The sequence below is a fragment of the Bos javanicus genome, chromosome 21, assembly GCF_032452875.1.
Source record: "Bos javanicus breed banteng chromosome 21, ARS-OSU_banteng_1.0, whole genome shotgun sequence".
NCBI lineage: Eukaryota > Metazoa > Chordata > Mammalia > Artiodactyla > Bovidae > Bos > Bos javanicus.
In genome coordinates, this window is record NC_083888.1 from 10,171,770 (window position 1) to 10,192,230 (window position 20,461).

Here is a 20,461-nt window from a genome sequence, read left to right on the forward strand (position 1 = left end):
ATGGTATAACTGTGATTATCTTTTAGCAACCAAAGTCTATTTCCAGAGGTTTGAACTTGATGTGAGAAAAACACTGTATCAAGTCCATTGAACCTGATTTGGTGCTGAGGTTGAACTGGTATAACGGTTTGCTCCAGGATCCAGAGGCTATTGTAAGCTTGAAAGCAAAGTGAAACCCTTAGGTTGACCTTAGCTGCTTAAGGATCCTCTGGGTGAGGGGTGACTGGTTCTGTTTTGCACAGGACGGCTCATCCTCAGGCTAAGCTGGAATCTCTAGGAACAGTGTGTGTGTGTGTGTGTGTGTGTGTGTGTGTTGCTCAGTCGTGTCTGACTCTTCTCGATCCCATGGACTATAGTCCACCAGGCTCCTCTGTCCATAGGATTCTCCGGGCAAGAATACTAGAGTGGGTTGCCATTTCCTTCTCCACAGCTACTATTTTAAATATATCTCTAGGAAGTCTTAATGGAGAAGGAAAGGGCAACCCAACCCACTCCAGTGTTCTTGCCTGGAGAATCCCAGGGATGGGGGAGCCTGGTGGGCTGCCGTCTATGGGGTCACACAGAGTTGGACACGACTGAAGCGACTTAGCAGCAGCAGCAGCAGGAAGTCTTAAAAACCCACTAGTCTGATAAAAGTACAGACACTAACCTCAGTATCTCAGTCTCTATTATTCCACTTCTCTGTGTTTGTCTTGAAAAAGTCAGAGCTGTGGGTATATGCTGGTCTGTGTACTTGTCAGTTTCCATGTTTTAGCCCAGACCTTGGCGGGACCCAAGAGCCGGGAATGGAGATTCCATTCATCATCTGCTCCTCTTTCCTGAGACTTCCCCAGTCTCTGTCCCTTGGGGCCCATGTGTATACTGTGCCGGTCACCGCATGCTAAACTCTGGGTCCCGGGACTACTGTCTGCTGTTGGGGATTTTAATGGAGTGTACCTTACATGAACTTTAGTACTCATGGGACTAGTTCTCAAATTAAAACACAAGCTTCAAAGCAGAGCACAGGGACAAACTAACTTACCTGAAGGATGACAGAGAAGATGTGGGTAATCCATGAGACAGGCTGGGCTCCCATGTTAGGTTGCAATCAGAAATTAGGTGGAGGCATGGAAGTGAACACAGCTCAGGGATTAGCATTGTAGGTTCTAGATCTGCCTCTGGGGTGAATTAGCTTTTAAGGTTTTTAGGGGCCTCGATTTCCTCCTCTGTAAAACAAAAGTTAGGAAGAAAGTTCTAAAGTTCCTCCACTTACAGTCTAGGCAACATTCAGTCAGTGATCTGTCTGGGCATCAACTCAGGGAGGATGGATTATCAACAGGCGATTGGATCAGGATTAGACTGCTTCCCACTCATTGCTGAATCTCTGTCTTTGATGAGCAAGCTCTTGGCACAAAACGGAGCCCATCCACACTTTTATCCTACGTTAGTTTTTATTGTGAGGCCAAAGTAAATTTCTGTTTGAGACGTGGTTCCTACAGTTCTATGACTGTGAGTTGCAGAGAGGGGAACACTCTAAGAAAGTCGTAAGTGCTAACTGTGTGACCTGGGGAAGTCAGCTCCTCACTCTCAGTCTCTTCTCCTTCATCTGTCACATAACGTGTTTGGAGATGAGTCAGCAAAGTAGCTTCAACTAAGAAAGACAGTTACTTTGTAAGAATTGCCTGCTGTGTCAAACAAGTGCAAAGGGTCAGATGCGCCTCGACATCTGGTACCCACAGCCGGCAGAGCGTGCTACCTGTGATTCAGTGCTCCCTGAGAAGCTGTACACGACCTACTAGGGGACAGGCTGAGAAAGAGAGGATGGAAAAAGGATCTGTAGGCAAAGGGTTGACTGAGAATTCTAAACAAACAAGGAAATGACACCTCCCGTAACTGCCTGTTTTTGAGCTGCAGAATGTATCAAATGCTGTTTTTAAATCCATGCAGTGCCCAGCTCTTAGCACCATGCCCTACCGGTTTTATGTGTCTGTATCATGCCGATGATGGTGATGTTTGAGGACTTTCCTTTCAGGCTGTGCCATCAAAGAAGGCGATGGAAGCAACCCAACAAAGTCAAAGCAAATTCAACAGAAAGAGGGGAAAAGCCATATACATTTCAGTGGAAGTACTTTAATGCATTTCAAGTAGGAGTCTGAAAAATAATTACAAAGTTTAAAAAGAAGAATCTTAACTTTGATCTGATTTTCTTCTGTAAAGCAATTAAGCACATCATTTTTCAAATGTGAGACCAAAAAAATTCTAGTGGTTGGACCCAAATGCTTTCATTTGTGTCTTTGGATTTCTATAATTCCCCGTTTCCCCAACCAAAAGTTAAAAAAGTTATTGAGGTGATTTTCCAGAGGGATTAATACATAAAGCATCTGCTGGTCAGCTCTCATAAAAACTATAGCAGCACAGACTAGCTAGATTCAAATGATACAAGCATCCAGTTAACAGCACCAAACTAAGAAATCTGTAAAGTTGATTTGATGGAAATGAACTGTCAAGGTACAATTGGAATTTTCCCTTCCAATCATTGTTGGGGTTTTAATGGGAATTCACCCAACATGGACTTTAGAAATCCTGGCAGTAGTCCTCAAATTCAAAGAAAGCTTCAAAGCAGAATAGGGACAAACTAACTTAATTAAAAGATATCAAGGGAGCTAAATACAAAAAAGGAATGCGATAGATTTAGCCCCAATGTTAGGTTATTTCTTCTCAAAATTTTAAACCCTAAATCCTCCATGAAAAGTGAAAGTGCAAGTCATTCAGTGGTGTCTGACTCTTTGTGACTGTACAGTCCATGGAATTCTCCAGGCCAGAACACTGGAGTGGGTAGCTATTCCTTTTTCCAGGGGATCTTCCCAACCCAGGGATTGAGCTCAGGTCTCCTGCATTGCAGGCAGATTCTTTACCAGCTGAGCCACCAGGGAAGCCCAACAATACTGGAGTGGTTAGCCTATCCCTTCTCCAGGGGATCTTCCCGACCCAGGAATCTAACCAGGGTCTTCTGTATTGCGGGTGAATTTTTTACCAGCTGAGCCACCAGGGAAGCCCTCCATAGTTCCTGTATATACATGCTAGACTGTCAGTTCCTTGATGGCAGATAAAAGGTACTGTTCTTTTTTTGCTTCCCAGTACCCAGGCTTCCCTTGTGGCTCAGCTGGTAAAGAATCCTCCCGGAATGCAGGAAACCTGGGTTCGATCCCTGGGTTGGGAAGATCCCCTGGAGAAGGGATAGGCTACCCACTCCAGTATTCTGGCCTGGGGAATTCTGTGGACTGTATAGTCCATGGGGTGGCAAAGAGTTAGACATGACTGAGTGACTTTCACTTTCACCCAGCATGTAGTTCTTTGCACATATTTCTGTTAAATGTTTGTGAAATAGTGGAATAAAAACACTGTGATAATTTTTAAAAGATGTGGCATGTTTCCCCCCTGCCCCCAGTAACTAGATGGATCCACCACTTGTGCACCCACTAGGAATCTGAGCAGAGTTGGCCTCTGGGCTCAGTTTGGCCAGTGCTTGTCTAACCTTCAGAAAGGGAGAAACTTCAGCTTCACATAGCAGTGTGGGTTTCTGGATTCTTATGACACCTGAGATGCAGCAGGCTTTGGGCCACAGTTGCACGTGGTGAGGCTTAGCTGAGGCGCAGGAGCAGCTGCCCCCATTCCTCAGGGCTCCTTCCAAGTTGCCACCATTCCCTAGCATATGACCCCAGGCCAGTTTCACTTTTTAATTTACCAGCCTGGTCCACGGGACAGGCTTTCAGATCAGGAGGGAATCTTTGGTCTGCTTTGCATCAATGCTAGTTTCAAATGGAGTTACAGATCTAAGTGTGGGCTTAACTGTTTTCTCCAGGTCCATGAAGAGAAAGTGCGCTTCTAGGTACTAGGCTTGGAGGGTTGGTCTTTACTATGTTTATTGCTATGACTTCTCTGTGCTCCAGGGGCATTAGAGTGGTCTTGGAGTTCTGGATAATCCTCGTGGTATCGGATAGGAGCTCACTGGGGCTCTAGTTTGTCAAAGCATATTAAAACGCAACACCCTCACATCATCAAAAAGGGTACAGCAGTCCATCTGCCTACACCTTTCTTTCTGATATTATGTTTGTGCGGGAACTTTCCAAAATTATATCTATTCTCTTACAGTGAATCAAAATGGGGAAAGAATGGAGAGTAAGTCAGAATAATGCCCATTGGTGAAAGTCCAGTAATTGAAATCATTATTGCTTAAGATACCATTGCTTTAATCAGCCCTATCATAAATCAATGCTTTTCACAAATGAAGGTTTAAAGTAAAGTGCTATTAAATCAGGACTCTTAAAAGGCATGATGCAATCGGGAAGCTCCGGAAAATGGCTAAAAAAGTGGTTTCTGAATGGATCCACTGGTTCGAGCATTTTATCTTCCACTTAATTAAAAAAAATATTACCTGGTCCTTTCTTAGAAATTACATATTGGAGGTCTGTAATGGCCAAGCCTTTAACCCATTAAAAAAATTTACTCCCAGGAACAGTTCATATTTGACATTTAATTGATTTTTCTTGGAGAGGAAAATATGTTTCTCTCCTTCCTTTCTTGATTGACTTTTCAAAACTCACCTTACGAGCTGTAAAGAGGGAGAGGAGTAATTGATTTTCAAAAACTCAAATGCATGTACACATGTACTCACATATGCATGTAGACACACGTGTGTGGACATAAAGTGAAGTTGATCAGTCCTGTGTGACTCTTTGTGATCCCATGGACTGTAGCCTACCAGGCTCCACTGTCTGTGGAATTTTCCAGGCAAGAGTCCTGGAGTGGGTTGCCATTCCCTTCTCCAGAGGATCTTCCCAACCCGTGGATCGAACACAGGTCTCCAGCACTGCAGGCAGACGCTTTACCCTCTGAGCCACCAGGGAAGCCCGTGGACATAAAGATCTCCCCTATACTGGGAGCTGGCACTTTCCTGATATAACTCTGCGAGGCAGGTGTTGCTGTCTCCATTTAACAGAGTAGAAACAAAGGCCCAGAGAGGTTCATTGCTTGTGGAGGGTCATGCAGGTAGTATTGATGGGAGGCTGAGTCTTTATCCCTTCTACCATGTTGCTTGCTTTTGGGTGTACTTCATACCCAGATGTGCAGGCATCCATGCCAATGATCCCCACCTTTGGAGTCATTAATCCTTTCAGCCTGTTTACCCGACACCAGGTTCTGGAATTTAACAAATAACGCTACGCCATCTATAAATGTCAAAAGAGCCCAACTCTGGTTTTTACTTTTTCTGTGAATATTGCATTGTGAGTGAGCCAGGAGATGCTGCTGAACTAGCCTCCTAAGTGATAGCATCTTAAAAGAGATTTCTTGTTGAAGAGTTTGGTGTGGATGAGCAGGGAGGTCAGATGGTTTCTTGTTAGAACAATGCCCACATAGATTTCAAGTGAAAACTGGGGCTCCTCAAGATTTGTTTAAAGAGAAAGAGGGAGTCAGCAGGACACTGATGTGGAAAGGGAAGAAAAAGCCTCTATTTGGTCACCTTGAGGAAGAAAATTTCCATTTCGACGTTGTCAATCCCTCAGCTCTCACATGCAGTAACTCACCACCAAAGGCCAGAGTATTCTCTTTCTTTTCTTTCCTCTCCTTCCACAAACCCAGCTATTATTTAGTCTCTAGCAAAGCTGCACAAACCAACTGTTCCTCCTCAGATTATTCCTTTCAAGGCTCAAGTGATATGCCTCCTTGGGTTACACCTTCCAGGTTTTGTGGTCAGATGGGGCTGTCAGTCTCCAGTATTCCACCTTGCAAGAAAATATTTATATATGAGTCTCACCAGGTCCCATTTCCTCTGGGAATGGTCCTGCATGCCGTGCCTTCATGCTAGTGGTGACAGTTGGATCGCTGGTTTTCATGGGACCACTGGACAGCTGGCAGGAAAACCAGGAAACTGCCTTCCCCTCTGTGACTTCACTCAGCCTGAAAACTACAAGGTGTGTGACTGAGCTGGAAAGTTTCTGAGAGGTTATATGCAACACTTTGAGAAAACACTTGGAAGGAAACTCACTGATGCTGAAGCAATGGAAATTTGTACCATTCACAGAATATTTATTTTCCTAGATCTGGAAACACCAGAGCTTGCTTGTACAGAGTCTTTTCATTATTATTTTGTTACTGGTAAATAGTAATTCCCGTTATTCACCAAAGGGTCGTGAAACTGACACTTCTATATGGCTGAGAGGGGGGTACATTTGCAAAACCCTTTTGGAACCTCAATTGACCACATGTGTCAAGAGCCACTGGCTTTTTTTTAACAACGCTCGACTAAATAATTTTACTTCTAGGAGTCTGTTCTCAGAACTAAAAAGATAATGCTTGAAGATGTTCATCAAACTATTGCTTACAATAGTTAGAACCTAATATAAACCTACCAATATGGAAAATGGAAGTATAAAATATTTTCTTTATATTTACTGTTATGCAGCTGATATAATAACCTTGAAATAGGATATGCATTCTTAATGATTACAAATATGTAGGCAAAATATCCACAGTTATAAAGTAGATGAAATTTATTGTCTGCTTAATATATGATAGGCAATGTGGCACATGCTTTATAGTCGTGTTTCCTTTAATCTGTTCATCAGATTAAGCCAAATTTATTATAGCTCCAATTTACAGAGGAGGAAAGAGAGTCATAGGAATTGGTTTATCTAAAGTAATACTTCTGGAGTGAAATTTGAACCCCATCCTAGTTGGCAACAGACCTTCTACAACATACAATTCCTTGTGCTATGTGATTAATTTCAAGTAAAAAACAAGCATTAGCCACCAAAAATAGAGAAAAAAACACCCCAAATCAAAAACAACCCAACACCAATAAATAAAAATCTGACGAGCCCTAATCTTAATGGTAACCACATGAAAAAGTAAGTAGGAAAACTTAAACCAAGAGAAAACATTCAAACTTGAAAAGATTCATCCTACACTAAATAAAATGACAGATAGCTGTCTAAAAGAACCCTTAAATGTTTAAGGTGTTTACTCTGGGTGGGAATTAGATCCCATGTATCTGATTTTCTACTAAGAGAATCTAAGTATTAATGATTGAAGGTAAGGAAGCAAATCTTATGAGAGCAACTTTTGTACACAGATGGAAAAGATTGTGTCCAAAATGACTTGAGAATTTTGTTGTAGGATGGGTCCTAGACCAGTGATTCTTAACATACCTTGTGTGAGAACATATTTGAAAATACTAATGATAACTACGGTCCATCTCTGATTCTTTCTCTCCAGAAAAAAACCACGAATACAGTTGTTTCTCCGTCTCCATCTGGGATAGTTTCCTGTATTTCTGAGGATACCAAAATCTGCAGATGCTCAAACCCTTTATATAAGATGATGTAGTACAATTAGCCTTCCATAGCAGTGGGTACTGAACCCACACATTCATCTAATTGTGGATCAAATTTTGATTGAGTGAACACACAGATGAGGAATCCGTGAGTAACAAGATCCCATCGTATTACCATATGTACACTTTATTGTATATCTATCTACTCTTATTTAGAGATCTTTGAAACCTTTTGGGTTCATTTCTGGTTTGAGGATTTAAATTAAAATTACCCTTTATGTTTTGGCTTGCAGAATGTTCTTTGTCCCGCAATATGGGAGATATTTTTTCTTAAATTATTCAAACACTGATACCATTTCTTTGGAGTCTTGTCTGCACGTGCATAGCTAAGATTTGTAAAGTAAGTTAGTATAATGAATAATTTAGTTTTGATGTTTTCTTTAATGTGATCACATGTTATTAAGGAGACTTGTATTCCAATGCATGGCTAACAACTGCCTTTTTGGTTTTTTCACATTAGGATGAAGAAAAAATGGAGAATATGCATTTTAAGGGGCTTCCCAAGTAGCACTAGGGGTAAAGAACCTGCCTGCTATTGCAGGAGATGTCAGAGACGCAAGTTCGATCCCTGGGTTGGGAAGATCCTGGAGGAGGTCATTGCAACCCACTCCAAGGTTCTTGCCTGGAGAAACCCATGGCAGGCAAGTCTGTAAGGTTGCAAAGAGTTGGACACTATTGAAGCGACTTAGAGCACTCGCATGCATGCATTATAAGAATTAAAGGAAGTGCCTGGCAGTGTAACTGATTCTCTAACAAAGAGAAAAGCTTCACAATGTGAGTGGACTGCATTATGAAAAGCTTTCCTCCCACATCTGCAAAAATGCACTTTCATTAAACACATATGTGTTAAGTGCACACGCAGAAGGCGTAGTGTTAGATGGCTGTGAAAGATGGATGGATGATGCCCTTATACACGATTTTCCCAGGACTCCTGCTGAGGTTTGGAATTGCACAGGTAGCCTCCTAGAGCTGTTGGCTATGCCACTAATAAGATTACAGCTAGAGTACGATTTCATTTTCTGAGATAGTTTCATCATGAAAAAGTAGAAAGTTATTTTTACCTTTTCTGTTTTCTGAAGTTGAAAAATCTTCAGGTAAAAATCCCCTCCAAATTTATGTGTTTTCTCTACCTTCTATTCAGGACTGTATAACAGGAAGACAGAAATAACCATGGTAAGAGGTCATTGGTCTGACTTCTGCAGAAACTTCCCCTGGGCAGTGGTCTCTACCTCTGTTACAGAAGACTGCAAAAATACCAGCCATTGTGCATCTGGCCAATTATGCAATGCTCTATCACAAGGGGAAATTCCTTCCTCACCCCAGCTGGTGAGCAGTTATGCCCTGGAGCCCAGGACGGACATGCCTTGTAACTTTTTAACCTAGTTAGTGTAACTGCCAATATTATTCCTATTCATATAAATGTCTAATCCTTTCTTGAATCTTGCTAGACTATTTGCCTCAATAATATCCTGCGGCAGTGAATTCCACAGGTAGATTATATGCTGTTTTAAAAAAGTGTTTCCTTTTATTCATTTTAAATTTGTTACCTTTTATTATCACAAGATGGCTCTTGTTCTTGCATTAAGTGGTACAGTGTACAGGCATTTCAAATTGAGCTTTAATTCTTCCAGGTCCTTTCTCTGCCATTATTAAAATCCCATCTTCTTCATGTACTTTCTATTTAGACATGTATAATCTTGATTAAATTTTAAGCCCCCTTGGACTGAGGCTGAGGCAAACAGTCTCATACTGCTTTGGACACATAGTAGGCACTGGAAAAAGTTCTCTGTGATTTTCAGCGTCATTTATTACACAGATATTTTAAAGCACCTATTCTGGGCAGGAATTGTTTTAAGTGTTGGAGAGACAGCTTTGAATAAGAGAAGGTCCTTGTTCTGAACGACCTTATTTTCTAGAGAGAGAGAAGACAAGTAGTAAAACAGTGGATAAAGATAGGATCTACATTGTTTCAGATGTCTTACACATTCTGGGGAAATTAGACAATTGTCACTAGGAAAGGATGCCAGGGGCCACTTGAGGTCGCCTGGCAAAATATCCATCTGTAAAGGGGACATTTGAGATTGACCATCATGGAGTCATCTATGTGAAATCCCCACGTAGATTCATTTCAATTCCTAGATCAAGGCCTGGCTCTGGTTGAGATTCAGTTGTGGCTGAGTTAAAAAATGAATCAAGGCTAAGAAGGGAAATCTTAGTTACAGAAATCATCAGTGTATTACCAACAGACCCAGGAGGAACATTTCTTGAATCCCTGGGTTCAGTAACTCCAAAGACTATTAGAGTAGAAGGAATAGGGCATTTATTCAGTTAGACTCAGCTTTCGAGACCTGTCCATGTCCCTAAATACCCAACTGTATGACTTTGGCCAAGTCGCCAAATTTCTCTCATTCACCGTGTTCTCATTCATACAAAGAGGACTAAAACTTCCTTTCTTCACTGAGTTGGGAGGACTGGAGGTCAGGTTAAATGACAGCCCTTTATAAATGGCCGAATGGTGTGAACACGTTTCTCATTCGCAGCACTCTGCTCTCTTTCCTTGTCTCTCACTTTTATCCTTCTACTGTTCCCTATTTGGAGTCTTGCCTCTACCTAACGCTCATCCATGGCATCCATGTACTTGGCTTTCTGCCCCAGAGGTAGCTTAAGAAAGGAGGATGGGGGCGTACCTTTCTGACATTCTTGTCTATATTTTAAGGACTTTAAAGATAGAAGAGGATGGAGCTGGTTGTTGTTGGGACAGTAGACTGGAGGTCTACAAATAATCAATAGTGATTATTTGTTTTGATTTTGCTTACAGCTTAATCTTCTAGGGTCAGGTTAATCAAACTTTTGTGTGTAAAGACAGAGGCCTTGCCTGAATTTCTGAGGACATCTTGCCCCAGAAATGGTGCCTTTGATTGAGGATGGTCTGATTACCTGCCTGTAGCTTCCTTTTGTGTGCCAGTCTGACATTTTCTCTGTTTCCTCTTGTTATACTTTCTAATCGCCGGTTCATTTGTTCCCCCTCCCTCCGCCTGCCCTTCCCCACCCCTTACCCCACCACCCTTTGAGCAATTTGAAGCAGAGGCGTGTCCAGCTCTGCATAATGATATATTATAAAGGCATTTCAAGGAATGAATGATTTGAATTGTTTACATGCATGGTTCAGATTTACTGGCAAATCGCTCAGGCCTTGGTTTTATGATGTAGCTGCCAGCTAGCTTCCTTCTGGGTAAAACTCTGAAATAGGAGAAGTTTCCTTTTGGTATTCCTCACCAACACTTCCTTTGCCTTGTTCCACTCCTTTCAACACCTCCCTTCCTTTCCCGCCCCCACATAACTCCCGGAGCTGTCAGGCCTTTTACACCTTTATGTGAAGACATATGGGTGCCTGTCCCTGCCCCCACCCAGACTGGCCCCCAGGGAAAGTGAGGTGTGCAAAGGAATAAATCTTCGATGGTATAATTTTAGACCCAGCGGCAACTGGGGAGGGTGTCTATTTTGGGCTGTGGGTTTTCTCCTTGACCTGAGATGATATTACTTTGCCTGCTGCTGGTGTGCTGGGCCAAGCCTGCACGTGGTCCTTTTAGCAGCGTGTTTGCCATTCCTGGGGGTGGCTTTTTCCTTTCTCTGCTGGGCAGCTCCATGCGCCTCCGGAATCCCCGTGCGTTCCTGCAGCCGCAGGGCTCCGTCAGTGTGCGCCCACGTGGGCTTATCACAGGTGGTGTTTCCAGGTCCCGGCGCGGGCTGCTCCTCGGGGGCAGCACAGATGGAACGCACACCCTTGCGCACAAGGGGCTGGGGAATCTTCTGGTCTGGTTTTTGCCTATCTCTCAGCTTCCGTTCTTTTTCAGCTGTTCGGTGACCGTTCAGGTGACACAGTCAGTGCCTCTCCAGGCCAGGTGAGTCATCTCCAGATTACAACGTCCGAGCATCTCTCCTATGAGACCTCTTTGGAAGCGGCACTCAGCACCCTCATCACAGCGGTTCTGACCACCCTGCTTGCTGTCCACCCCTTCAGGCTCCTGATGTGGCTGCTGCCTGCGGACCCCCTGTACTGCCTGGGGAAGCAAGCTGGGACTTCTGCAGCCGACAGGTGGGACAGCCACAGGACGATCCCAAGGTGGCCAAAACAGCTGTGCTTTCCAGGTGTGGGTAAGGTTATGACCAAGAGCATAACAGCTAGAGAAGCTTGCTCCTAATCTTTACAACCTGAAAAGTACACCCAAGACTCAAAGATCATTGGGGAAGGAGGACTAAAGTCAGCAAAGAACAGGAAAAGGAGAACAATTTTTTTTTAATGAAGAATTTGGGCTCTTTTACACCAAAAGAGGACTTCCCTGGTGGCTCAGACGATAAAGAATCTGCCTGCAAAGCAGGAGACCTAGCTTCAATCCCTGGGTTAGAAGATCCCCTGGGGAAGGGAATGGCAACACACTCCAGTATGCTTGCCTGGAGAATTCCATGGACAGGGGAGACTGGTGGGTAACAGTTCATGAAGTTGCAAAGAGTCGAATATGACTGAACAAGTAACACACACACACACACGTGCACCTACACTCCAAAAGAGAGAGGGAAAAGCCTTTTATAGGTATGAAGAGAAGCCTGGCTTTCTGGATGGAGCTCTTTTCCACAGGGACAATTGTGGATTTGGAGAGAGAGAAAGAAAGAGAGAGAGACTGAGGACATAAGGAGAGCCTGATTATAGAACAGAAAATAATGGAGAGAAAGACAAAAAGGGAGAAAAAGATCAAAAGACAACGTTGCCATCCCTAGTCTGCTGTTGAATGAAATGTAACACATATTTGTTGAGAACCAACAGTGCCTGCTCCAGTTATCTGTTTCTACACGAGAGATTCACCCTGACATATACGCACATAAAACCACAACAGACATTTTATATTATCCGTCATGGTTCTGAGTGTTTGCAGGGTTCAGCTGGGTGGGTCTCAAAGAGCCTTCCAGAAGGATGAGATGGCAGAGACTGGAGTGACCACTGAGACCGCCTCGCTCACAGGTGTGATGGTTGATGCCAGCCCTTCTCCACTGCGTTCTCCGCTGCTTTCTCCGCTGGGACTGTCAGCTGGAGCGCTTGCTCATTCCCTGTGACCTGAGCTTCCTGACAGAATTGCTCTTATGCTCCTTTCCTGGACACTCAGGTTTCCAAAGACAGCATCCCAAGAGAACAAGGCAAAGGCTGGAACGTCCTTTTCTGTCCTAGCCCAGGCACATCCATCACGGGTCCACCAGTCACTCAGGTCAGCTCAGATTCAAGGCGAGAGCACATAGACCCCTTCTCTGGATTTGAAGAGCGTTAGAAAGCTTGTGGACACCTCTTAAAATTGCCGATCTCTCATCATAGCATTCCAGTCTCCAGGAGCTTCCTGTCTAGTTGGAGTTGTAAAAAATTCAATGAAGTAATTAGTGAAAAGGAATGAAATATCTATTCTCCAGGTGAGCAGGATGATAGGGAAACAAGCACCAAGTGATAGACAAGATGAACACTTGCCTACAGAAAGGCCACCAGCAGAGTGTGATTGAGGAGAATTGAAAGATAAATAAGACCGCAGTGGGTGACATTCCTAACTCTGAACTGGGGGTGCTTGCCAGCTTTATTTCAGCCCAAATGTCCTTGGTGTTGCATTCTCCGGTTTCTTTGCTGTTCTCCTGCTCCACCGTGGTTCCACTACTGTCCCAGTCTTCTGTGTACTGTACCTTCTGTGGGCCTAACAATCTTTCCATCCCTTCATCTCCTCCGGCAGCACTTCAGCTTTCCTTTCTGTGCGTGGAAAAGCCTTGCTTCTTGTTCTGCTTCCTCGCTACCTGCAGCCACACCGCCATTTTTCAGACCAAAGCAATGAACCTGCTTTTCCTTGTCCATTCTCCACCTGATTGTTTGAAATATGTATTTTCATTTTGGTTTCCCCTTTTATGGACACTGTCTCTTGCCTTCTGCAGTGATGTCTTACATTCCATGTAGCTCATGCCTTTCTTCTCTGCTCTGGCTTGTCTATCCTAGGAGCCGTTAGCTCAGCGTGTAGTTATGGAGCAATGGCCTGGGTGCAGTTAATGCTTATCATCTCCAACAATACAAGTTTTTTTTTTTTTTCTTTTAGAGATTTTTTTTTTAATTTGGACCATTTTTAAAAGTCTTTTGAATTTGTTACAATATTGCTTGTTTCATGTTTTGTTTTTTTGGCTGCAAGGCATGTGGAATCTTAGCTCCCCAGCCATGGATCGAACCTGCTTCCCATGCATTGGAAGACACAGGCTTAATCACTGGACCGCCAGGGAAGTCCCATCAATACAACTTTGACATCTTCAAGGTGAGGTCTTGCTCTACATGCAACAACTTTCAGGTGGGGTCTGCTGTTCAGCTATAATTTATATCTGCTGTAGAAAACTTAGAATGCATAGAGAAGCAAACATAAGCAGAAAAATGTGTATTTAAACTCTGTTAATACCTTGATGTGGGTCTTTCCCATCTTTTTGCCACATATTTTTGGTTTTTAGTTACAAACAATAGAATTATTTCTTAGATGGACAGTGCTTTCCTCTTGGCCATTTACTGTTTTGTGGATCAGTTGTTAGAGAACTCTAGCTCCAGACCCCAGCTAAGTGGACGAGGGGGAATCTCAGGCCCCAGCTGGGTTACACTGAGGTGGGATTACAGAAGAAGGTGGTTTGCAAGAGACAAGTAAACGAGACAGAGGGTGAGAAGCAGAGGAACAAATGGAAGGATGCTAGAGGTACTCCTTGTATCTGGCACTGACCTGCAGTGATTTTTGTGAGATAGTCTTTCTTCTCACTTCAAATCCTTCTTCACTGATGGAGCAGTGTCTGATAGATTCTGATATTTTCCTCTAACATTGCCAGAGCAAGATGAACTTTTTCTGTAACCTGCTTTTTCCACCTTATAGCAGTCTTGTCTGTATCATCCTATATTCTCCTAGATTATAATTTTGGTGACTTCACAGTGACCACAGTGGATGTCAGTTATTTACAGGAGAAGGGGAAGATCCTGCTTAAGCTCTGGTATTAAATAAGTACTGAGTTCAAATGCCTGTGCTATGTGATTCAGACCAATTATTTAAACACTCTTGTGTCTCAGAGTCCTCATCTGTAAGATGGATAGAACATTATGGTTAAGTGATAAAAGGAACCCAACATTCCAAGTACATAGCTTGCCACATAAATAAGAGTTCAGTAGATTTCACCTGTTGTTAATAATAGTCATTCATAACAGTAAATTATTAATAATAGTTTATTAATTAATAAATACTAACAATAGTAAATCCTCTATTACTGCTCTCATGTAACAATTCCTATATTTTTTCAACATTGTAAACAAAGCTGCAATGGACATACTTACAGCCAAGCATTTATGAATGATAATTCCCTAAGTGGCTCAGACGGTAAATGAATCTACCTGCATTGCAAGTGACCTGGGTTCAGTCCTGGGTTGGGAAGATGCCCTGAAGAAGGGAATGACAACCCACTCCAGTATTCTCGCCTGGAGAATCCCATGGACAGAGGAGCCTGGCAGGCTACAGTCCACGGGGTCACAAAGAGTTGGATGTAATGAAATGATTAGCACTTCTACTTTTCATCCCTTGAAGTAAGGACCTCATCAGATTAAAGACTGTGGGCATTCAAAAAGTTAAAAAAAATATACTGTCATCGCTTTTGCTGGATCTTCTAAGTTGTCCACATCTCAGTCTTCACTATTTTCTTTTTCTTGTCCACAGTTTCAGAGACAGCTTGTCTCTGATCCAGCATTTGCTCTCTGGTCACCTTCCAACAAAATTAAGACAGTGTCATGTCTGACACTTGAGTTGGGGTTCTGGCAGGAAGATTTAGCTCATTCATTGAGTTATTCACTTGCATGCCAGGTACAGATTAAGTTTATATGTAGGCTGTGTAGACTAGGTTTATCTTTTTAGGGCTGATTCCAGTGTTGCTAATCATGGAGTAGACTTTGAAACTTTGTAGAAGAGTCCCAGACAGTTCTAAGGAAGTCAGATACTGCCCAAGGCTTATGATATCTATAAAATCTTTTCTCTTTAGAAAGAGGGACATTTGGAATGGGAACTCCTTGATTCTTTACCTGCCTGGAACGACCTCCCACCTGCAGACCCTACCCTGTCTTTCAGATTCAGGAAACATCGGTGTAAACTTCTCTGAGATGCTTTTTTGAGCCACTCGCTACAGGCATTGGATAGACAAAGCACGCCCAACATACTCCTTGTCCTTCTTGGAGAAGTAGGTGTGCTAACAATTATAGGCAAAGAACGGAGGGGTGCACCTGTAAGGAAATCCCTAAGTCTGGTGACTCAAGAGCCAAGGTCTGCATACAGTTAGCCATTTGGTCCCCAGAGGGTTTTGTCTGGCCCAAAGTTATAGCATTAATAAACTTTTGGCGTGTGTGCTAAGTTGCTTCAATCCTGTCTGACTCTTTGTGACCCTATGGTCTATAGCCCTCCAGGCTGCTCTGTTCATGGGATTCTCCAGGCAGGATACTGGAGTGGGTTGCCATTTCCTCCTCCAGGGGATCTTCCTGATCCAGGGATTAAACCCTCATCTCTTCTGTCTCCTGCATTAGCAGGTGGCTTCTTTACCACTAGTGCCACCTGGGAAGCAAAAATCCTTTTAGGTGTCAACAATTAACGACCGGAGATTTCAGGTGAGAATGTAGATTTCTTTCTTCCTTTGAAGCAATGGAAGTTTTGGCAATACTGAATGCTCATTTTCTCATGGCAGCAGTGAGGAGTGGCTGACCCTTTAGCCAGGGCAGGGGTTCTCCTTTTCGCCACAGTCCTCACCGCTCCCTACTGATCACCTTGTCCTGCTTCACTTAGCTATGCTATCTGTGTGCACCCTGAGTTTGCAACCATTGGCCTCATAAAGGGAACACTATTTTTTTTTTTCATAGGATGTCAGGGAAGACAGAGAGATCTGCTAGACAGCAGACCAGCAGGGTCAGCAAGCATTGCCTGTGTAGGAAGGTGGAAGGTGAGGAATCCATGTCAGGCAGGGTAACCTGTGGAAATGTGCAGGGGCTGGAGCCCAAAGGCCTCTTTGGATGATGATAAGCAGACAAGGATGGGAGGAGAGTCGTGTATTTGAGGGAGGGGATTGAGAGAAAGAATTAGAGAAGCAGGCAAACACCAGCTTCTCTCTGAGCAGTCTGGCACGCCAAAATAAGCACATTAGATTTTGTCTTTTAAAAACCTGGATCTGATGATTTATAGTAGAAGAGCTAAAAGAGTTTCTACCAACAGAGTCCTGACTTTCAAGCACATTCTGTGCAGACTTCATCAATTCCTGACACCAAACCCATGAGATCTGCACTTTGGTTATCCTCATCCTACAGATGAAAAAAATACAGGTTTGAAGGAAGTTGGATAAGTGAATTCCTCAAGGTCACAACCAGAAAGTGACAAGGCAAGATGTGGACCCAGGCCAAACTAGAGAGCTTGCAACTTAACCAGCTTCCTTTATAGAACCAAGGCTTCAGAACCCCTACCCCAGCAGGAAGACTGATGCTGAAGCTGAAGCTCCAAGACTTTGGCCACTTGATGCGAAGAGTCCATTCATTGGAAAAGACCCTGATGCTGGGAAAGGATTGAGGGAAGGAGGAGAAGGGGGTGGCAGAGGGTGAGAAATGGTGAAATGGCATCATCGATTCAATGGACATGAGTTTGAGCAAACTCCGGGAGATAGTGAAGGACAGGGAAGCCTGGCGTGCTGCAGTCCATGGGGTCTCAAAGAGTCAGACATGACTGAGCAACTGAACACCAACAAGCCCAGCAGCAAAATGAGGGTTATATTGGGAGTGGGTTGGGGGAAGCTGAGGGCAGAACTGCTAGGAGACCAGTGCAGTGGCAAGCCAGAGAGCTGGAGGCCTTCATCAGGGCAACACTGGTGCATGCAGAGGAGCCAACGGGAGGCCTAGAGCAGGACGAGTTAGAGGGCTCCTTCTTCATGGGACCGGCCAGCCCGAGGAGTTTTCTCGGCCTCCTCTAAGTCCTCAGAGTACTGTTTGTCCCTTTCCCAGGGCCTGCTTTGGCCATGTCCCCATAACAGCTGTATGCATCTTATCACATCTTGTATATTTTAAGTTCTTAAAGGGCAAGAGGAATTATGCCTTATTAGCCTTAGTAATTTTTTTTTTTTTTTTGCATTGTGGGGCACAGGGCTTTCATAAATTCCAAAATTATCTCTTTCAGATCATTTCTCCTTATGTATGCAATTTAGAAGTTCATGGCGAGTTAAACACTTTTTCTTTAAAAATGTGAAAATAGTTTCTTTCCACGATCTGCTTTAAAATGCACGAGGAAAAGGAAAGATTGGGAAGTTGTTTAAAAGCAGCAAACCCTTTAAGAGTCAATGTCACATTTATTGCTATAAAATATTTTTCTCTCTCTGTTAGACATCTGGTTCCCATTATATACAGTATTGGGTACTTGAGTTCACCAGCCATTTTGCATACCAAGCAGCGTGTCTGCGAAATCCCAGCTGACATCCGCTAGTACGTATGTGCAGCGTGCACTCTTGCTTTCCATTTGCAGACGACCCTTCTATCACCAACTTCATTCTTACCTATATGCTTTTGAGGTTATTTCATTCATACTTAACTCCAGGACCAAACTGCCTATGTCTGAGAACTTCAAAAGCACGGAATCTTTGCTTTATATTATCATATGGTCCAACTATCTCTAATCTGGCTCTAAAGTCAATGAAACAGCTAAATCTTAAGTCTATATTTCCTAATAACATTGACCCAGAAATGAGGAACAATATGGAATGTTTGCTAATGAGTCATGAATTTCATGATAATTGCTTCCACATTCAGGAGAGCTCCCTTAAACCATCCAATCTTGACATATCCTGCAACAATCCCATGTGTTGTAAATGATTTTGTTTTATTTCTAAGGTTACTGTTAAGGGCTTATTTTATGGTTCATTTCATTTTCTTAAAGAAAACCACACACATGTTCATACACACACACACACACACACACACACACACCCCACAGGGGATTTTGTCTCAATCTGTACTTTTTGAAATAAAATAATTACAAAACCAAAAGGAGCCCTTGTCATTTGGTTTGGAAATAAAAATAAACACAGTTAGGAAGAAAGTGGAAATATGGTCTATTTTAGAGTTCCAATTCAGATTTCAGAGTGAAAGCCAGGGTAGAGCACTGCCCTAGCAAGTGGCCGTCTGTCTTCTCTGGACTTGAGAATCTCTAACCGATTGTATGGACACAGCTAGCATTCAGTCCAGTGATAATGGAGAATTAAATACGACTTTTAAAAACTGCTCACATTATAAAGTGATCTATTAGCATTATATGACTTCAGCACTTAAAGTGACTGATTCTAATTGCACAATTTGGCCCATGGCAAGCATTAAAGAGCTGTAGAATCTTGCGGGTATTTTATCTCTTTGGGGATATTTTAAAGTGAATTTTCTTTGGAATAAAGCTTTGTTCCCGCCACACAAAAGATTGTGTGGAAGAAATTTCTCAGTTCTGATACAACCAGAGATAATTATAGTTTCTTCTTCTTTGATTCGTGAATCGATAAGCCAAATATTAAAAACATTCTTGTACTTTCCCCTCCCTTTCTTTTATTAAGTGAAATTCTGTCTCTACAGTGTGTGGCTGTTACCCTGAAGAAGTAAAGATGGATGCCCTTGTCTAATGAGCTTTTCCAGTCATCAGAGAGGCATTCTCCTTCTGCACCTGGTTATCATACACGGTCCTTCCACCTCTTTTCCAGGCAAGCCTGTGGGTTGCTAAGATGATGTCCCAGTGCCATCCCTAGAGCTGAACTTGATTTAAACAGGTTATCACAAAACCACAGGGACTTCTGAGCAGGTACTCTTCTTAGATGTACCTATTCACAGGTTTTCAGTTTTCAGAAAAAAAAAAGGATGATTATATGGAGGAATGTCATTTATCTTTGAATTTGACTTTATGGTATCTCCAGGGTTTGTCATAATTTTCATCACATGGATTTCTAGGAAGCTTATTAATTGAATGGTATTGGAAATTACAGATTTTTATGCTGGGGAAGTTCTTGTTGACCTTCCATGTTTAAGCAGTTTAAGATAAACTGCAATTTCACCTTAATCTGTGTACACAGGGATTTCTTATTGGTGGTTTTCAGATCTTCCAGTAGTAGAAAAATTGCCTACCATGCTTCAGATTTTTGAAGTCATGACCCGTATTGTTATCCACGTAACTGACAGTGGGCTCTTGAAAATGTAATTTAAAAACTCCAGGAACACCATGAGAGTGTACACACTAAACATTTGTTTAAAACATCGTTTTCTAACATTGACATTTTTTTCAAAGAATGGTGCTCCGCCGAAGGAAGTTTAAAGGCACTCTGGCTTCCTGTGAGTTTTCCACTAACAGTTCCCTGTAGTCTGTAATTGCTCTCTATCTTCCAAAACCGGGGCTCTGCAGAAGGCAGACTTATTGACCTGACTTAGGATAAAAGGAGGAGAGGAGAGAAGATCATAGCCGTCGGCACTTTGTTTATGAAACTACCATTTCGAGGATATGCTTGAATCAGGCAAAAGTAATGCCTCTTGTTCCTCTCCCAGCATATTTTAAATGCCAACCTGTCAGGACCAAAAGAACAGTGCCCAGAATTGGGGCATTATCTTTCCTGTTTGCTGGTGTAGTGTGTGACAGCATCATTTAAATCATTACATTTTTCTCAGCTGTGCTCAAAATAGATATGAAAATTAGAAGTAAAAAATATGAAAATATATAAAGAGGTAAAGAGCAAAAAAATTAAAATTTGTTTTTGAGTCATTATAATCTATTTTAAAACTGTTTTAAACTCCCAGGAAGTTGTGAAAAGAATTCAGGGACATCCCCTGTTCCCTTCATTCAGCTTTCCCAAAGATAACATCTTGTGTGACCACCATACCTTGTCAACACTGGGGAACTGATTCACTACTATTAACCCAGTTATAGACCTTATTTGGAGTTCAGCAGTTTTTACATGCATTCTCTTTTTGATTGTGTATTAAAATGTAGGAATGCATTAACCGTCAGTGTTAAGCGA